Raw genomic sequence first — 20,179 nt, forward strand, 5'->3', positions numbered from 1 at the left:
TAATGGTGCAGTTCTAAAGAGTGTGCAGGAACAGAGGAACCGCGGGGTGCATGAGCATCGATCTTTGAAGATGGCAGGACATATTGAGAGAGTGGTTAGCAAAGCATATGGGATCTTGCACTTCATGAATAGAGGCATAGAGTACAAAAGCAGGGAAGTTATGCTGAACCTTTTTAAAGCTCTGGTCTAGTTCTGTCATCATACTTTAGGAAAGATGTGAAGGTCCTTGAGAGGGTGTAGAGGAGATTTACCAGAATGGTTCCAGGGTTGGGGAATTTTAGTTCCAAGGTTAGGCTGGAAAAGTTGAGGTTGTTCTCCCTGGAGCAAAGGAGATTGAGGGGAGATTTGATGGAGATATACAAGATTATGACAGGCTTAGATAAGTTAGACAAGGAAAAACTTCCCATTAACTGATGGTACAAGGACTCGGGAACAATGGTTGAAGGTTTTGGGCAAGAGATGCAGGGGGAATGGGAGGAACGACTTTTTTTACGCAGCGAGTGGTGGGGAAAGTGGAGACAATAATGGTTTCAAATGGAAATTGGATGGGCACCTGAAGGAAATAAACTTGCAGGGCTATGGGAATCGAGTGGGGGAAGTGGAACTGACAGGATAGTTACGTGGAGAGCCGGCATGGACTCGATGGGTTGAATGGTCTCTTTCTATGCTGGAAATGTCTCTGATTGGGGTACTTTTGACACTGGTCCCTTAAGAAGTCCAAGGGGTGACTATTTGTTTATTTGCCATTAAATACTGAAAATTAATTTTTTTAATAAATTGTGCTCTTGACCTAAATGCTACATGTTAAAAACAGGAAAACATTTTCATTGGCTTTGTGCAGGCTATAAGCTTACTTTGTGAAGTCAACAGACAATTGTTGGCTTGTCCACTTGCTGACGTAAGCCACTGACAATATTGCTTGCTGATATCAATTAGCAGACAGTAATGAAAAGCATCTTCTTTCATGGGATGGCCCTTAAACCATTTCTATTCAGCATTTGAATATGTTTGTGTATACATTCACAGTAAATTAATGGATTACACATTTTAATTAACAAATTTGTGTAATTGGCATAATCCTAATTGAGTAATTATTGGGAAATAATTGGTTATAATTTCTGCTACAAGACAGCAACAGAACTGATCATGTATGGCATTGCAAACTGTGAGCACATTTTGGCTTTATGTGCGGAGATCAAGGAAAGGAAAGTTTGTGATTAAAATGCAGTACAGAAGCAGGTGTCGAGTGTGGTTATGATGAACGCTAACATTTTAGTGGAGATTATATTTCAATCCTCATCTGAATCCTTGGATGAGATTGTGTGGCTACCTTTAATTTTGTTTTGAGAAGTTGTAGATTCTGAGTGACTTAACTGATTCAAAGTGATGTTTAGATCATTAAGAATAGAATCAGTAAGTGTATATTAAAACTCATTATGACGTAAGGAAATGCATGTAATTAAATATGGGACTTTTAAAATTGTATAATATATTTTTTACTGCAGTTATTACAAAGAGGTTATTCACTCCATGGTTTACGTTGCACAATAGATACAACTATCATCACAACTCCAAGATTATGTTGCAGCCTTGAAATCATTCCAGTGTGTGCTTTTAAACAATTGTAACACTGTGATCTTTATTTGGGATGAGGATGACTTGAGCTTTGGTTCTGGTTTTGCGTGGTATTTGTCAGATATCAGTGAGCTCTATGCCTGATGACTGACTGCTTATCACATTTACATGCTAATTGTTGGAATATAGTTCCTGAAAATTTATTGAGGAATAATTTGCAGTTGACTACTAGGAAAATATGTACATTATATATTAGGAAAATTTCCATTTTTCCTGCAGATTTTATTTTTAATTTAATGAAATTATCAAGCTGGCATAAAGCTGTAATGACCTGCTATTTCTGTAGAATGGAACATTTTGCATTTAAGTACTGGGGTCAGCTCATAGGTCAAATATAGCACAATAAGATGCAAGCTCTCACTAGACATTCTTGCCTTCAGAAGAATACCATGTACTGTAACAGTGTCACTCTTTCTATTTACTAAAGCAACAATCATGTGCTCATTGAAAGGCATTAATGATTTGTGCTCAAGTGTCATGGGCCCATGTGTACCAACAACTGGTCTTGGCTAGTTAAAAAAGGAGACATTCCTCCCGCCAGGCTGAGGGGGATTTGAACCCAGGTCCCAGAGGTGAAAGCCAGTATCAAATCTAACGTGCTATTCAGTTCCATTTCTCGCTTTCTTCTGTCTTTTGACAGTTGGAAACTTTTTTAAATTACCAGGCAACTGAGGAGACTAGCTGTAAATTGTTGAAAATGATAACCATTCCCCACTCCTATTCTGCTGGGGATAGAGATGTGGGAACCTAGTCTTTTGTTGTTATTGACCACAATGTTTAGTTGCAGCTGCTTACGCTGGAGACAAGCCAGGATACACGCTTAACTGTTGTAGGCCTGTCAAGCCACATCTTTTAGAAATAGAAATGACTTTCGAGGTCTGAGTATGAGATTGTCATCTCATTTCCATCTTTGGATGCGATTCTGATATAAAGTAGAAAAGCATCTGCAGAGATCTGACTGACAAACCTCTCACTGGGACTCATCATTGCTGGCTGCAGCAGGTGCAGGGTTCTTCAGTCCTTTCAAAGGATTGAGAATTTTGTTTTAAAATTCATCAGGAGACTAGAGAGAATGTAGTCTTATGAGTAGTGTGCTAGATGTCAGTTGTCCAGTACTGGAATGCTGCAGGTAATTGGGCAGGACGGGTGGGAAATGTGGCAATGTGCTTCTCACGTTGCACTGCAGCTGCTGGTGTGCTTAATTAATCTGACCCTTAGAGACTATGGTGTCATGGTACAGCACAGACACACAAATACACAAGAAATGGCTAGACTACATGTTCTCAGTTCATGCTCAGTCTGTAGTATCCATGTGATTTTGAGAAAAGATCAAAAATCGCTGTCAGTGTAAAAATGCTTTGTGGAGAGTCATGTTGCAAAGATTAATGGTTGAACTATTTGTAACTTATCAGATTTTTAATGGGATAAAGTCCATAAAATTATTTAGCTGGTGAAGTATAAAAACAAACAGCTGGGCTGAAAATGGATACCAGCTGGTGTTTTGAGAGTGAAATACTAATTTTGATATTGAGTGTAGTTAACATGATATTTCATAATTGCTATTTGTACGTAAGGTGACAATTCCCTTGATTTACCACAAGTTGTTGCTTACAGTATATTGGCTGAACTGGTAATTACAATGGTCCCCTTCATTTATACTGTGTTTTCAGGGTGCATTTTATATTTTACTTTGGTCTTTGCTTTCTGCTAGGAACCCAACTAAATTAAGTATGGATTTTTTTCTAAACCCAGAACACAATACTGTTCCAAGTTCATAAAAGATTTTGTTTTGAAAAAGATAATTTTTCCTGCTTAGAGTTTCTGTTTATGATCACATGGTATTCCCTCAGACGACTCAGCTGCAGGACGGTCGAGACTTATTACAAACATTGTAAGTAGATTTGAAAGCAGGCAGCCTTGGAATGAAATATACTTCTACTCTAGGCACCCATCAAAATGTGCATCTCTTATTAAAAAATGTGCATGTGTTAAGTGAATTCTGTTGTGCTCGCTGATCCCGTTAATATGATGGTGACTTGGAAGTTTGCACCCAGATAACTGACTGACTAAACTCGAGCTAGTAAAGCAGAACAGTAATACTGTGTTCAGTGAACTTCAAGGATTTCCAAATGTTAGGTAACTATAATCATCTGATAGTAACTAATGCACCACCCCCCCCGGCCCCCCACCAACTTCTACCCTTGTAAGCATGAGCTTTGTCCCAGTACACTGTCAAAACCTGCAGGTTATTTCATGGACATTCATTTTTATACTGTCCTTATAAGGAATGATGGGAAGTACCTAGCCACATGGCGGCCCACGTTTTCCCCTCTGTTAATGACCACGCTAAAATTTGGTAAAGTGAGTCGCTAAATTGGAGTGTTGACCTTCACTGTTCAATGGCCATCTGCTGTTCTGCTTGAGGATGAACCGTGTCCTCTTTTCTCAGTGACACAGATTTCTTTTTAAGAGTATGCTTTTGTATTTGTTAATTGTTTCAAATGTGATATTATCAGGATATAACTAGGATACAAACAATGTAACTAGTTTATTACAATATGGAATGGAACTGTAAAAGAAACAATTGTATCATTTTAAGGCTGTGTTTAATAATGAAATAATTAAAATTGGGTTGCTAACTCAAATGTCATAATGCCAATTGCTATGGGCATAAAGCAGATGCCACACTTGACCTGATGTTTCAGACACTGCTGTACAGAGCTGTGCTTAGTATACATATAATTGTTGTAAAATATAAATTGAATTTTTTTCAAAAATATACTTTATTCATAAAAATTTGCAAAATACAATAAAATCAGTTCAAATTTCACATTTCAGGAAGTACAATAGGGATCAGATTTCTTCGATACAGAAACATGAAGTGCCTACAATTCTTGCCATTCCATTTTAAATGTAATGTACATTGGCATTACATAGTTAAAAACATTTTGGTGCATACAGCCAGAGGGGTTTTACAAGGGTTCCAGACCCTCAGTATACCATGGCGGGAGGACCTTACACAGGGGCCTTTCCCCATTGGGCCTTTGCAGTGGCTGCCCCAAGCTTTAGTGTGTCCCTCAGCATGTAATCCTGGACCTTGGAATGTGCCAGTCTGCAACACTCAGTCGTGGACCACTCTTTGCTCTGGAAGACCAGCAAGTTTCGGGCAGACCAAAGTGCATCCTTCACTGAGTTGATGGTCCTCCAGCAACAGTTGATGTTTATCTCAGTGTGCATCCCTGGGAACAGCCCGTAGAAGTGTCCGTTTGATAGCTCAGTTGGTAGAGTGGAGGACTATAGAGGCAAAACAAAACAATGACATCCTTAGGTTGCTGGTTCAATTGCTGGAAGGAGCAAAATATAAATGGAAAATGTCATTTTGGTCTTAGTTATTGGCTATTAATGATGTACTTATATCATGTTTTCTTTTTCTAAAAACTGCACAAGCATTCTGAACAATGTCTTTTCAGTAAAGTGTGTTACACAAATTTCATTTTTGATTGGAAAACAATTTTTATGGTGGTTTATTGCAGCTGAATATTTGATAGCTATGTCAATCAATTGAGTATTGGTGGACCAAAATAATTAGTAGCTACAGCCCTAAGTATTGAGCAACTGTTGCATTCTTGGAGGTGTTGTCTTTAGAGACTAAGCTGAAGTTCTGTCTGTTCTGGGGGCATTGGAGAGCATTTTGGTGATAGTGATCATAATTCAGTCAGTATTAAAATAATTATAGAAAAGGACAAGGATAGAACAGAAGTTGGAGTTCTCAAATAAAAACAAAGTGCTGGAAATATTCAGCAGGTCAAGCGGCATCTGTGGAGAGGGAAGCAAAGTTAACGTTTCAGGTCTGTGACCTTTCATCAGAACCTTCCAGCACTTTCTGTTTTTATTTCAGATTTCCAGCATCTGCAGTATTTTGCTTTTTAGTTGGAGTTCTCAATTGGGGCAAGGCCAATTTTACAAAGCTGAGGAGTGATTTAGAGAAAGTAGGCTAGAAACAGCTACTTGAAAGTAAATCAGTGTCAGAGGAGCGGGAGGCTTTCAAAGGGGAGATTCAAGGGGTTCAGAGTAAACATGTTTCCAAAAGAAAAAGGGTGGGACGGCCAAATCTATAGTCCCATGGATGTCAAGGAGCTTACGGGGTAAAATAAGCCAGAAAAGGAAAGCTTATGTCCGACACAGAGAACTTAATACTACAGAAAGCTGAGAGGAGTATAGAAAATGGAGGGGTCAAATCAAAAAGGAAATTAGGAAAGCTAAGAGAGGGCATGAAAAAATATTGTCAAGCAAAATCAAGGTGAACCCAAAGATGTTTTATCAATACATTGAGGAATAGGATAACTAAGGTAAGAGTAGGGCCCATAAAAGACCAAAAAGGTAACCTATGCATAGAGGTGGAAGATGTTGGTATCGTTCTTAATGAATGCTTTGCGTCTGCCTTCACAAAAGAGGGGGATGATGCAGATATTGTAGTTAAGGAAGAGGGTGTGAAGTATTGGATGTGATAAACATGGGGAGAGAGGAAGTATTAATGGGATTAGCTTCCTTGAAAGTTGATAAATCACCAGGACCGGGTGAAATGTACCCCAGGTTGTTAAAAGAAGCAAGAGAGGAAATAGCGGAAGGTCTGACCATCATTTTCCAGTCCTCACTAGATATAAGTGTGGTGCTGGAGGATTGGAGGACTGCTAACGTTGTACCTTTGTTTAAAAAGAGAGCGAGGGATAGACCAAATAGTTACAGGCCAGTCAGTCTAACCTCAGTAGTGGGCCAATTATTGGAATCAATTCTGAGAGACAGGATAAACAGTCACTTAGAAGAGCACAGATTAATCAAGGATAGTCAGCATGGATTTGTTCAGGGACGGTTTTGTCTGACTAACTTGATCGAATTTTTTGAAGAAGTAACAAGGGAGCTTGATGAGGGTAGTGCAGTTGATGTGGTTTACATGGATTTTAGCAAGGCTTTTGACAAGGTCCCACATGGCAGGCTGGTTAAAAAAATAAAAGCCCATGGGATCCAGGGAAATGTAGCAAGGTGGATACAAATTTGGCTCAGTGGCAGGAAACAAAGGGTACTTGTTGACTGGTGTTTTGCGACTGGAGGGCTGTTTCCAGTGACGTTCCTCAGGGCTCAGTACTGGGTCCCTTGCTTTTTGTAGTATATATTAACGATTTGGACATAAATGTAGGGGGCATGATCAAGAAGTTTGCAGACACTAAGTGTGGTGGATAGTGAGGAGGATAGCTGTAGACTGCAGGAAGCTATCAATGGACTGGTCAGATGGGCAGAAAAGTGGCAAATGGAATTCAACCTGGAGAAGTATGAGGTGATGCATTTGGGGAGGTCAAACAATGCAAAGGAATACACAATTAATGGGAGAATACTGAGAGATGTAGAGGAAGTGAGGGACCTTGGAGTGAATGCCCACAGATCCCTGAAAGTAGCAGGACAGATCGATAAGGTGGTCAAGAAGGCATATGGAATCCTTTTCTTTATTAGCCGAGGTATATAATATCAGAGCAGAGAGGTTATGCTGGAACTGTATAAATCATAGGTTAGACTACAACTTGAGTACTCTGTGCAGTTCTGGTCACCTCATTACAGAAAGGATGTAATTGCACTAGGGAAGTTACAAAGGGGATTTGCGAGGATGTTGCTGGAACTGGAAAAATGCAGCAATGAGGAAAGATTGGATAGACTGGGGTTGTTCTCCTTTGGAACAGAGAAGGCTGAGGGGAGATCTGATTGAAATGCACAAAATTGTGAGAGGACTGGATAGAGTGGATGTGAAGGGCCTATTTACTTTAGCAGAGAGGTCAGTGACTAGGGGGCATAGACTTAAATTGATTGGCTGAAAGATTAGAGGGGAGATGAAAAATATTTTCACCCAGTGGATGGTAGGGGTCTGGAACTCATTGCCCGAAAAGGTAGTTGAGGCAGAAACCCTCAGCTCATTTACAAGGTGTCTGGATATACACCTTAAGGGCTGTAACCTGCAGGGCTATGGACCAAATGCTGGAAGGTGGGATTAGGCTGGGTGGCTCGTTTTTCGGCTGGCGCAGACAGGATGGGCCAAGTGGCCTCTTTCTGTGCTGTAAACTTTCTATGATTCTATGAAGATTATGTGATACTATTTGAATAAAGAAAACTCAGTTCTCCAAATGTCCTGGACAACATTTTGTTCTTCAAACCGCACCATGAAAAATTTGCTTTGTTTAATGTTTTGGAATCCCTTGCAGGCAAGAGGATCTAATATATTCTCCTAAACTTGATAGTTGCTTTAGCTATTTTCAGTTGTCATTGAAAACTGGATTTAATTAAACATGTCTTCAGTAATTAGTTATTTTCCATTTGGAAGGCATATAAAATTTGTTTTTGTTCTCCTCCATACAGACAATATATTCTGCTTGTACTGTACTCAATAATAAGAACAAGATTCCTTTAGGTTTATTTTAGGAATATAGGAACAGGAGTAAGGCATTCAGCCCCTTGAGCTTGTTCTGCCATTGAATGAGATCATGGCTGATTTGTATCATAACTCCATCATTGGCTCCATATCCCTCAATACCTATGGCTAGCAAAAATCTATTGATTTCAAGTTAAAAACTATTAATTGAGCTAATATGTACTGCTTTTTGTGGGAGACTGTTTCACAGTTCTACCACCCTTTGTGGGAAGATGTGTTTCTTAACTTCTCTCCTGAATGGCCTAGCTCTGATTTTAAGGTTATGTCCCCAAGGTTTCTCTCTATCTACCCTGTCAATTCCTTTCAAAATCCTTAAAACCTCAAATAAATCACCTTTTAAACTGCAATATTCCAGGGAATACAAGCCTAATTTATGTCAACTCCCCATATCATCTAACCCTTAGAACCCTGGTAACATTCTGTGAATTTTCACTGCATACCTTCCAAGGCCAATGTTTCCTTTCTAAGGTGCGATGTCCAGAACTACACAAAGTACTTTAGATGTGGTCTAACCGAGGCTTTGTATAGCTGTAACAAAACTTCCTCCCCTATATATTCTTGCCCTCTAGTTATAAAGACCTTCATTCTATTAGCCTTTTTGAATTTTTTGTTTTTGTATTTGACTATTACATTTTAGTGGGGGGTTGGTTAACTCAATTGGCTAGACAGCTAGTGTGTGATGCAAAAAGACACCTAAAAGCAGTGTTCAGTTCCCGTATTGGCTGTGGTAGTTCATGGAGGCCTGCCTCCTCGCCTTGCCCCATGCTTGTGGAGTGGTGACCCTCAAGCTATACATCACCAACTGTCTCTCTCAAATGGAAGAGATGCCTTTGGTCCTTTGGGACTATGGCTACAACAAAAACAACTACATTTTAGTGATCTGTGCTTATGGACCTCTAAATCTCTTTCGACCTCCATTGTTCCTAGCTTTTAACCATTTAAAAATACTCAGATCTATCCTTTTTGATCCAGAATTGATTACCTTACACTTAACTGTGTTGAAATCCACCTGCTGCAAATTTGCCAGCTCAATGTATTGATATCTCTTTGTAATGTTATGCTCGAGTCTACACTTTCTTTCTACACTACTTACTTTCCACCAATCTTTGTGTCATCGGCAAACTTGGCTATATGACTTATAAAAGCAAGATACTGCAGATGCTGGAAATCTGAAATAAAAACAAGAAATGCTGGAAGACCTTCAGGTCTGGCAGCATCTGTGCAGAGAGAAGCAGAGTTAACGTTTCAGGTCAGAGACCCTCCTTCAGAACTGACAAATATTAGAAATGTAAAAGGTGTTAAGCAAGTTAAGTGGGGGTGGGGCAAGAGATAACAAAGATGAAGGTGTTGATAGGACAGGGTCACAGAGAATAACTGACCAGAAGGTCATGGAACAAAGGTGAACGGTATGTTAATGGTGTGGTGAAAGACAAAGCGTTAGTACAGAGAGGGTGTGAATGACTGTAAAGCACAGAGCACTCCAAGCACAAACATAAAAAAACGCATTAAAAAAAACAGTTGGTAAACATAGTGGAAACAAACTAAACAAACTGAAAAACCTAAAATAAAATAACCAAATAAAAAAGGAAAAAGAAAAAAAAGAGAAAAAATAACTAAGCATAAAAAGGGGGACCCGTCATGCTCTGAAATTATTGAACTCAATGTTCAGTCCGGCAGGCTATAGTGTGCCTAATCGGTAAATGAGGTGCTGTTCCTCGAGCTTGCGTTGATGTTCGTTGGAACACTGCAGCAATCCCAGGACAGAGATGTGAGCGGGGGTGGGGGTGTTGAAATGGCCAGCAACCGGAAGCTCGGGGTCATGCTTACGAACTGAGCGGAGGTGTTCCGCAAAGCAGTCCCCCAATCTGCATTTGGTCTCCCCAATGTCGAGGAGACCACATTGTGAGCAGCGAATACAGGATACTAAATTGAAAGAAGTGCAAGTAAATCGCTGCTTCACCTGAAAGGAGTGCTTGGGGCCTTGGATAGTGAGGAGAGAGGAGGTAAATGGGCAGGTATTACACCTGCGATTGCAGGGGAAGGTGCCATGGGAAGGGGACAAGGACGACCTTTTTATGCTTAGTTATTTTTTCTCTTTTTCTTATTCCTTTTTTACTTGGTTATTTTATTTTAGGTTTTTCAGTTTGTTTCCACTGTGCTTACCCACTGTGATTTTTTAATGTGCTTTTTTATGTTAGTGCTTGGAGTGCTCTGTGCTTTACAGTCATTCACACCCTCTCTGTACTAATATTTGTCTTTTAGCACACCATTAACATACCGTTCGCCTTTGTTCCATGACCTTCTGGTCAGTTATTCTGTGACCCTGTCCTATCAACACCTTCACCTTTGTTATCTCTTGCCCCACCCCCGCTTTATTTGCTTAAAACCTTTTACATTTCTAATATTTGTCAGTTCTGAAGAAGGGTCTCTGATCTGAAACGTTAACTCTGCTTCTCTCTGCACAGATGCTGCCAGGCCTGCTGAGTATTTCCAGCATTTCTTGTTGACTATATGACTGTCCATTGTGTTACCCAAATTGTTAATAAATATACTGAATAGTTGAGGCACTGGCATAGATCCTTGTTGGACACCACTAATCATTCCTTCCAATTCGAGTACATACCCATTATCTTGATTCTCTGTTTTGTACTACCTAACCTGTTCAATAATTTGCTTTCAGTTCCATGGGCTTTAATTTTAGCTAACAATCTCTTTTATATAGAACCTGATTGAATACCTACTTGAAGTCTATATATACTACAATCATAGGCATTCCCCTGTCTACTACTTAGCCACTTCCTCAAAAAATTCAATTAGGTTTGTTAGACATGAGCTGCCCTCTACAAATCCATGTTGGCTCTCCAATCAACTCAAATTTCTTTTAAGTGCTCAGTCACTTTGTCTTTAATTATAGATTCCAAGCACTTCCCGATGAAGATGTTAGTCTAACAGATCTATATTTTCCTGGATTTTTCTTTCTCACCATTCTTAAATAATGGAGCTAGATTTGCAATTGTCCAACCTCAAGGGACAAGTTTTGAATCGAAAAGCTTTGGAAAAATGGGCAAAGTGTCTGCAATTTCCTCATCTTCCATTAAAATCTGAGCATGGAAATCATCAGGTTGTAGGGATTTGTCAGTTTTTGGTGTAATTGCTTTTTCTATTTTTTTTTAGTTAACTTTAATGATTTCCAATTATAGTTTCATTATTAATTTCTCTGGAATGTCAGGTATCATAAAATCACAGAATTGTTACAGCACAGAAAGAGGCCATTCGGCCTATTCTGTTTGCACCGGCTCTCCGAATGAGCAATTCACTTAGTGCCATTCCCCCACCTTCTCCCCATAACCCTGCACATTCTTCCTTTTCAGATAGCAATCCAAGTCCCCTCAAATGCCTCGCTTGAACCTGCCTCCACCACACTCTCTAGCAGTGCATTCCAGATCCTAACTACTCGCTGTGTGAAAGTGTTTTTCCTCCTGTCGCCATTGCTTCTTTTGACAATTGCCTTAAATCTGTGTCCTCTCGTTCTTGATCCTTTCACGAGTAGGAACAGTTTTTCCCTATCTGTATAATAACAATAATGTTATCCTCTTCCTCTACTGCGAAGACTGACGAAAGATAATTATTCAGTAAGTCTGCCGTTTCCTTATTTTCATTTGCACTATTATCTGTATCCCTTTTAAAAGGGCCCACATTACTTTTGACTACCCTTTTCTCCTTTAGAAAATCTCCTTTTTCTCCTCTCAGATTTACACTACAGGTGCAGTAGAAAACACAAAATCCAGGCAGTGATAATGTCCCACTGACAGAAGAGAAGTTCATACCAGTGTGCTTAAGAGTTAGTTAAAACCTTACAGGCCGCTTATGCTGGGTATGGAGTTTTACATCTGTGTCTTTGCTGTGGATAAAATTGCAGAAATGTGGTGTCAGCTGGCACTGAGTAAGGTATCTGGTGTGCCTTTTGTTCTTGAGAGCTTTATTCATGATTATTACTGAAGCTTAATAAAGTTTTAGCTAAGAACTAAAAGAAAATTTAGTTTTAAGACTAACTTTATTTTTCAGTTAAACTGTCTAGGAACTGGTTTCTCATGTATGTTTATATTTGTTAGTCTGTCCTAGTGTTTCATCGTATACAAAATATCAAAAAAAAATTCCTCATACCACTGACCAACAATTCAGATGGCTGAGGTGTTCTCTTCTGGGAAGTGTCTAAGGTTGGCCTGTGGTGATTTCTTTCCCTTTTTTATGCTCTTCTTTATCTCTGCAGAGGGTTGTCTGAGCTCAGCCTTGTGCCTGCACACAATAGCATGGCTAAAATCAGCAACACTATGGGATAAATTTTCTGGAGATAGCAGAAGTCCTGCTGCTGGGTCAAAAGAGGGAGGTGACCCCGCCTTGGGCAGTGGGACTTAGGGCAGCATATTGCTGGCGACAGCCAATTAGTAGGCTGCCTCCGAGGCTGTTGTCAAACAACGACGGTGGTCTGCCCGTAAGAGCAGCTGGCCCAATCAGAGAGCTGGCAGCTCAGCAACTTCAGCAGCGCCACCATTAGCGGTGGCCATTTCTGAGGCTGCAGCTGTAGGGAGAGGGTGTCTTAATGGCTGGGCACTTTTGGAGACAGGCAAGTCGGGTTGGGAGTAGCTGGGGCCTTGCAGCCAGTCCCTGGTGATCAGGGGAATGGGGGATGCGGGGTTCAGGTAGCACCAGTGGTACCGTTGCTGCGATGGCAGCTGTTGCCAGAGGGCCCCTTTGTGGGCCATGGAATGCACCTAAAGGAGGGGCCCCTCCTCACCGCATCCCAGCCCCAGGCCTGCTGGGAGGCTGCCAGGTTTCACTGGCTGGTCTCCCCACGTGGTGGCAGGCCCTGCCGACAAGGGCAAAATTTCCGTGGACATGAGAAGTGGCCCTTAATTGGACACTTAAGTGGCTCATTTGACCTCCTGGCGGGCATCCGAGCTGTCAACTTTCCTGCTATTGGCAAAATGGCATCATGTGGGAACATGTTGGGCATCTCCCCCTCCCCCCGACGCCTTTCCACCTCCCAGGTTGTTCCCAAAAGGACTGGAAAATTCTGGCCAATGTGTTGATGATTCTCGGTACAAGTTTATGCTGTGTTACTTCCCACACTATTTTGTTGGCTCCAGTGAACGATGCCACCAGACTTTAGGTTCTGAATAAGCAAACTCCAGTATTTTCCAACTTTATTTGAAGTGGCAGGGGCTGGTGAAGTGGGGGGAGGGGGGAGCAGGAATCAGGGAATCCTGGGATATTGAGGTTTCAGTGAATTTAATGGCAGGACCTTTTATTACCATTTAAAAAAAATCCCATTTGGCCAGACTGACAGGCTGGTCACTGGAAAGCCAGTAGTAGGTCACATCCGGAGACCATGGGGGATGGTCTCCAGCAATTGGGAAAGATCGGGGGCAATGGGGGTGTGGTTGGACTGGCAGTCGGGAGGGAGAGATCGTGGGGCAGAAGGCTGAGGATCATGAGTTTGTGGGGGGAGGGATAGTTGTGGTGTTGGTCTATTGCGCCAGCGAGGAGAGATTACAGTCAGCAGAAGGTTTGGAGGGGCCAGCGGGGAACACTTCCATTTCTCCTGGATTACAGAAATGTTGTTAAAAGCACTTACCATTTTGCAGCCACCAGCTCCTATCAGCAGTAGCTGCCAGGTTTCCCGAGCCCTGGGAAACCCTGCCCATAGCCATTAAATTTAAATCGGACCCCCAAAATGCACTGTGGGTGCAGTTTAAATATCATAATGAAGCATTACTACCACAAAAATAGTGGCAGGGCGGCTCATGTTTTGTGATTTTAAATTTTGACCCCCAACCCTCTCCTGCCCATTGTGGAGGGAGTGGGGGTTAATGTTGACTCCAGTGCATCTTCCGCTACTGACCCCAAAAATAATGAAAAATAATTTTGTGCTCTAACAAATAACTAAAAAAAATTGTTTTTATGTTCTGACCCTATTTCAGAACAAACACAAGTAATGTTTAAAGTTATTATGAAATTATGCAATGATTGCTATTGTAAAAATTGTAAATTTTAAAATTGTAAAAATAAGTGGTGGTTAGTTACTGCAACTGCAGTAAAACCACTATTATCTGAATGAATGTCATTGTGGTTTTCTGAGAGTGAGATTTGAAAGTTGAAAGTATTGCTGGGTGCGAAACTACCAACAATTGTAGTAGTGGAGCAGTGTTACATTTATCATGGTGGATATGGTTATCACAGGACATTGCTCATTGTGTGCTGTAGAGCGGCCATTTTACTTATCCAGGGAATACTTAGCATGCATTGTAAAGGTTGTTTTTAGCAAAAGAAGAATTTACAACTTGGAGCTTCTGAAGTACATTTTTAACAGTCCTTGCAATGTAACATTTTACTTGTCCTTTTACATAAATGCCTCGTATATACAACACTTTTCTCTCTATTTTTGAATCAGAACAATTTATTAGAATATTCTGAAAAGAGGACAGTATAGTGGTAAGCAGCAATGGACCGTGAGTTAAGAAGAATGTGCTGGAATACAGCTTTCCTTATCCTTATCAGCCTATAGAGGATGAATGGCACATTTTGTTCTTCCACATCAGGGACACCTAGTTTCAGATCTAGCCCAGAGAGATCCAGAGGTGGTTTTGTCTCTGTAAATTGATAGATGTGATTATTTTACTGTCATAAACATAGATGTTGAAGCAAATGGTTTTGAATGTGCACTCAAAAACATTAATTTGATTAAATATATTTTGTTCCATTTTTGCCATTTTTTGAATTTTGTTCTTGGTATGTGAGCATCACTGGCAAGGCCAGCATTTATTGCCTATTCCTAATTGGCCTTGAGCAGGTTATGGTGAGCTGCTTTCTTGGAACCGCTGCAGTCTGTGTGTTTTGATGCTGTTAGGAAGGGAATTCCGGGTTTTTGACCCAGCGACAGTGAAGAAACAGTGATATAGTTCCAAGTCAAGATGGTGTATGACTTGGAAAACTTGTAGGTGGTAGTGTTCCCATGTGTCTGCTGCCTTGTCCTTCCAGGCTTTCACCATTTTTAATGATACAATACTGTAATCAAAACATTACTGTTTACCAATAAAAAGTATGAGGGGAAAAAAAAAAATCAAATTTTTTTCTTAGTTGTTGATGTACTCAGAAAGGTCCCCTAAAGGGCGGCGCAGTGGTTAGCACCGCAGCCTCACAGCTCCAGCGACCCGGGTTCAATTCCGGGTACTGCCTGTGTGGAGTTTGCAAGTTCTCCCTGTGTCTGCGTGGGTTCCGGGTGCTCCAGTTTCCTCCCACATGCCAAAGACTTGCTGGTTGATAGGTTAATTGGCCATTATAAATTGCCCCTAGTATAGGTAGGTGGTAGGGAAATATAGGGACAGGTGGGGATGTAGTAGGAATATGGAATTGGTTGGCCGAAGGGCCTGTTTCAGTGCTGTATCTCTAAACTAAACTAAAATGTAAAGAGTGATCATCCACAGAGTAATTGTATATTTATTACATATAAGGTAATATTCAAATGATTAGCAAAAAATGCTTGACAGTACAATAATCAGTACTTTTTTTTCTAATTTTAGGATGTTCATATTTTTTTCTCCCACTTACCTGTTTAATGGTGCCTCTGTTCTATGCACTACTTAAAGCTAAGGCTAAGGCATATTTTTGGAGGAGAGTAGAGGGAAGTTTATTTAGCATCTGCTTGAGCTACTTGACCTGACCGTGTTAAATGCAGGTTGACTAACATGGAAAAGCCTTCCATTTCCCAATGTCAACATCCTTTGTGTTGCTGAACTCAAAAATTGTCCAAATGTATTGGCCACATGTTGCATTCATGGAAATTATTGGATAACATCAATGCAATCTCCACACGTGAGAACATAGCAAAACAAACCCCTCAATTAGATTCTAATTGGAACAAACTTAAGAACATAGGAACAGGAGTAGGCCATTCAGCCCTGTTCAAAGTTCATAAGGCTGGCATGTGTGGCATTTAGAAATGTCAAACTAGTTTTATAGATTGAAGGTGAGACACATTGGTAGCACAGTCTTCTACCAGGCATGGTCAAAACTGATCTGATCATTCTTAGAATTGCCTTTAAATTGCAGAGCAGGAAGCTCTGCTCAATCTCTGATATACTATTTGAATTTTAATAGCATGAAGACCTGGAATGTAATTAATGCTTTATATAATGTTTTAAAAATCCAAGTTTAACACCCTCTAATTTTTCTTGTACTGTCTTAAAATTGTGAACTTCTGCTAGAACTACTGATTTGTTTTGTGTGCTAATTGTCTAAAAGAAAACTCTGCATTTTGATGTGCCTCATTATGGGACTAAAATCTTCCTGATGCAGTTGTATTTGTGGCCATTTATGCATAAGAATTACAAAACCACAGTAGGCTGCTGGTAGTGAAAGTATGCTGTATTTCATTGGTGTGATCTTTTAAAAGGGCACTGTCTTTTTGGAAATAAGTGTGACTTTTTTTGGTGAAGACTGAGAAAAATTTTCATCACGTTGACACTATTCAGCAATGTATTTTGATAAGGTATACAAACAAACAAAGGGATCTAGTGAATACAGTGCTCTATTGTGATGCATGTACGTGTAAAATGTGTGCATTCTTTCCCCTGCTTCGACATTGTTTTCATTTGGGTTATTGCTCATAGCCTGATAAAGATTTAAAGGCAGTAGGCAGAGGCACTGAAATAAAAGTAGCTTTATATTTCATGCAAAAAAAAACTGCTGCATAGATGCTGAACTTTTCCATTGAGAGTGAAGTGATTTATTTGCAATGCTTTAAATTAAATCCTTGGATTAGACAATCTTGGGAGTGCAGGGACAGGGTGTAGAGCATGGCTACCCGATCCGAACCCGATGGGACCCGACGACATGTGTCGGGTTCGGGTTGGGTCGCTCTTCTGGGACCGGCGTTTGGGCTCGGGTCGGACACAGTGACAGCCAGGACGTCAAGACGGGAAACACGCTACATTAGTCTGCAGTGAGCAATTCCATCCAAGGTATAGCGCAACCTCTTCAATAAAGTTGATTATATTCCGGTGGTTGGGTTGGGCGCGTGAAAAATTGAAAGGACTCTGGCCGGGTCGGGCTCGGGTCGGATGTGGTTCTGTCGGGCTTGGGCCGGGTATCATTTGCAGACCCAAGCAGGTCTTTACCAGGGTGGGGTGATGTTTGTGGGAAACTGAGCAGTTCTTTTTTCTCTTCCTAAAGATCAATGAATATAAGTTTTTTTTATTTACCAGGTTTAAGATATGGATGAAAAAGCATGTACCTTTGTACAGTTAGTACACATTACAACTTGTTGCAATTTAATAAGAATTTGTTAAATTATCAAATTTGCAAAACTTAACTAGTTGTAGGATCATCAGATCTATCAATTTAAAAACTATAATTTTGAGTGGTTGTATTCTACCCCACAATATAGGTATATTCTGATATTTTGTCAACAGGTGAATTAACTTACACCAGAGTTTTGGAAAATATAAAGTTTGAAGTGAGCTGTGTGTTGCTATTTTCATCAACCAAAAGTTGTCAGAGTATGGTAGATGATTCATTTATTTGGCTTTATAGTTTTGGCCATGCATTCTAAGTTGCAACTTAATATGATCACTTCCGGAAGATGAAGCTAACCTCCCTTTTGATGGCTGCTGTTTGTGGGGAGGGCTATTCTCTATACCATGCTTCCCTCCTTCAGAAATAAACCCCCATTGAACGGGAAGAGAGTGGATTATTTATGTCTCCCTCTAGTGCATGCTCTCTTTATCTCTCTTTTTTCCCTCTCCCCTCTCTTCTCTAATTAGGATTTGGAAGTATATGGATGTAAGGGTATTGTTGCAAAATGTTAAATTTGGCATACAGCTGAAAATGTGTGAACTGTTACGTTAGGATAAGTCTTCAAAGAAATACTATTTCATACTGCATTTTGGTGCTGATATGATTGACATTGTCGTGTCAGAAGAGTAGTGCTAAGTTTTGGTGTAGATAGCAAAATGGGGAAGTGAAAGCACCTCCAAGAGTGAGCTCATCCCAATCAATAGAAATTGACCTGAACTCAAAAAAGGAAAGAATTTTAATTTATTTTAGTGCCTTATAATTTCTTCAGAATGTCTTAAAGTGCTTCACAACTAATTAAATATTTTTGAAGTGCAGTCACTGAGATATAAACAAACACAGCAACCAATTTTGCACAGCAAGGTTCTTCAAACAGCAGGGAAAAAATTGAGGAAGACTTGTAGTCCATTCAGTTTGTATATTGAAGTGTATTTCTCTTTTCACACTATTTTAAAAGAAATAAAACAGTAATTTGAATTGAACTCTCAGTTCAATCTGTGTAAAAGTTAAACCATTTTTAGTTTGTTTCAGTTGGCAACATAATGTATTATTTCTCTCATTGGGATGTGGACATCATTTCATGTGAAAATACTTAGCAAAAGCACCCATGTTCCTTATTAAAACGAGGCTCTAAACGCTAAGACTCAAAAGTAAAGATAGAAACATAGAAAATAGGAGCAGGAGTAGGCCATTTGGCCCTTCGAGCCTGCTCCGGCATTCATTATGATCATGGCTGATCATCCAACTCAGTAACCTGTTCCCGCTTTCTCCCCATACCCGTTCATCCCTTTAGACCCAAGAGCTATATCTACCTCCTTCTTGAAAACATACAATGTTTTGGCCTCACCTGCTTTCTGTGGGAGCGAATTCCACAGGCTCACCGCTCTCTGGGTGAAGAAATTTCTCCTTATCTCAGTCCTGAAAGGTTTAGCCCATATCCTTAGACTATGACCCCTGGTTCTGGACTCCCCCACCATCGGGAACATCCTTCCTGCATCTACCCTGACATGTCCTGTTAGAATTTTATACGTTTCTATGAGATCCCCCCCTCACTCTTCTGAACTCCAGCGAATATAATCCTAACCGACTCAATCTCTCCTCATACGTCAGTCCCACCATCCCAGGGATCTCTCTGGTAAACTTTCGTTGCACTCCCTCTATAGCAAGAACATCCTTCCTCAGATAAGGAGACCAAAACTTTACACAATATTGCAGGTGTGGCCTCACCAAGGCCCTGTATAATTGCAGCAAGACATCCCTGCTCCTGTACTCAAAACCTCTCGCTGTGAAGGCCAACGTACCATTTGCCTTTTTTACCGCCTGTTGGGACCTGCTTGCTTATCTTCAGCGACTGGTGTACGAGAACACCAGGGTCTCGCTGCATATTCCCCTCTCTCAGTTTATAACTGTTCAGATGATCTTCCTTCCTGTTTTTGCTACCAAAGTGGATAACCTCACATTTATCCACATTATACTACATCTGCCAATCATTAACCCACTCACTCAACTTGTCCAAATCACCCTGAAGCCCCTCTGCATCCTCCTCACAACTCACCCTCCCATCCAGTTTTGTGTCATCTGCAAATTTGGAGATATTACATTTAATTCCCTCATCTAAATCATTAATGTATATTGTGAATAGCTGGGGTCCTAGCACCGATCCCTGCGGTACCCCACTAGTCACTGCCTGCCATTCGGAAAAAGACCCATTTATCCCTCCTCTTTGTTTCCTGTCCGCCAACCAGTTTTCATTCCATCGCAATACGCTACCCCGAATCTCATGTGCTTTAATTTTACACGCTAATCTCTTATGTGGGACTTTGTCGAAAGCCTTCTGAAAGTCCAAATTAACCACATCCACTGGCTCCCCCTCATCAACTCTACTAGTTACATCCTCGAAGAATTCTAGTAGATTTGTCAAATATGATTTCCCTTTCGTAAATCCATGTTGACTCTGCCCGATTCTACCACTGTGCTCTAAGTGCTCTGCTATAAAATCTTTGACAATGGATTCTGGAATTTTCCCCACTACCGACGTCAGGCTGACTGGTCTATAATTCACTGCTTTCCCTCTACCTCCCTTTTTAAATAGTGGGGTTACATTAGCTACCCTCCAATCTGTAGGAACTGTTCCAGAGTCGATAGAATCTTTGAAGATGACCACCAATGCATCCACTATTTTTAGGGCCACTTCCTTAAGTACTCTGGGATGCATACCAT

The 20,179-nt window shown here is 40.6% G+C and overlaps 1 protein-coding gene across 2 annotated transcripts in view; it reads left to right on the forward strand.

The window, feature by feature from the left end:
- Positions 1–20,179, forward strand: part of LOC137373869 (RNA-binding protein Nova-1) — a 298,239-nt gene that overhangs the window by 11,570 nt on the left and 266,490 nt on the right. The window lies entirely within an intron of this gene.

Source organism: Heterodontus francisci, chromosome 9 (genome assembly GCF_036365525.1).
Source record: "Heterodontus francisci isolate sHetFra1 chromosome 9, sHetFra1.hap1, whole genome shotgun sequence".
Classification (NCBI taxonomy): Eukaryota; Metazoa; Chordata; class Chondrichthyes; order Heterodontiformes; family Heterodontidae; genus Heterodontus; species Heterodontus francisci.